Source organism: Rhagoletis pomonella, unplaced genomic scaffold (genome assembly GCF_013731165.1).
Source record: "Rhagoletis pomonella isolate Grant_MI unplaced genomic scaffold, Rhpom_1.0 Rhpom_scaffold_00001, whole genome shotgun sequence".
NCBI classification, from domain to species: Eukaryota; Metazoa; Arthropoda; class Insecta; order Diptera; family Tephritidae; genus Rhagoletis; species Rhagoletis pomonella.
Genome location: NW_023458555.1, coordinates 98,279,771 through 98,280,911, shown reverse-complemented (window position 1 = coordinate 98,280,911; position 1,141 = coordinate 98,279,771).

The following is a 1,141-nucleotide window of genomic DNA, read 5'->3' as shown; positions in this document are numbered from 1 at the left end:
CATACGAAAATTGAGATCGAAATATTACCCGCAATTGGAGAATGAAAGTTGGCTTTCTGACGTAATGTTCTTTACCGATATGATGGAACATTTGCAAAACCTGAATTTGTCTCTACAAGGGGAGAAGAGAAATATTTTTGATTTGTCGCAAATTATTTTAAGTTTTGAAGCTAAACTGCGCCTTTTTTTATGATCTGAAAAAAAGAATATTTCATCATTTTCCATGGCTAGAAAAAATATTTCACATGATTTAAAAGCAGATTTTGAAAAAAGATTTGCCGATTTGAAATTATTTAAATGTACGTTTGCATACTTCATAAACCCTTTTTATGTAACATAATTGAGGATGAATTTACAATATCCGAAATACTCCTTTTTAAGAAAAGCGAAGAAGAATTGGAGTTTTTGGAATTAAAAGAAGACGAGTCACAGGAAATGCAACATAAAGCTTTACTATTGCTTGAATTCCGACAATAAGATTTAAAATATCCGCTGTTGAAAACAGCTGCGTCCCCTATATTTTCAATTTTTGGTACAACGTATAACTGGGAGTCTGAACTCTACAATGAAATCGTAGATTCAAAGTACCGTTCCCAATTAGTTGCATTCGCGTACCTGATAATAGTTGCGTTCCAGATGCTTCACGATTTGCAGGTTTTTACAGGAAGCCGTTCCAGGTAACCGCCTTCCATAAGATTATTAATGAGAAAACAGCTTTTTCTGGAAATCCTGTAAATCCTGCAAATCGTTAAGCATCTGGAACGCAATTAATTATTGAAAGTTATAAAAAACTATCAGCTTTTGTGTTCGCGTACGCAAAAAACTTGCAAAGTAGGGGAAATTGAGAGAGCAAAATGAAATTTCATTTTGAGGGAAAGCTGCTAGTTTCTGCTGGACAAATTTTTGCCAACTGCAATTTGCCAACAAGAAAACAGCTGATCAAAAACAGCTGGCTGGAATTTACTCAAATCCCTAAACTGAATTTCGTTTAGTCAGTGAACTGTGTCAGGATAAGACTTCGGGATTTGTTTACTTACGTTTTCAATTTTGTACTTTTGAAAGTAAACAAAATTTCTATCAGCTGTTCGTCTAACTTGCAACTTTCTGCAAATTTTCTGTTCGCGTACCATTTTGAATACAG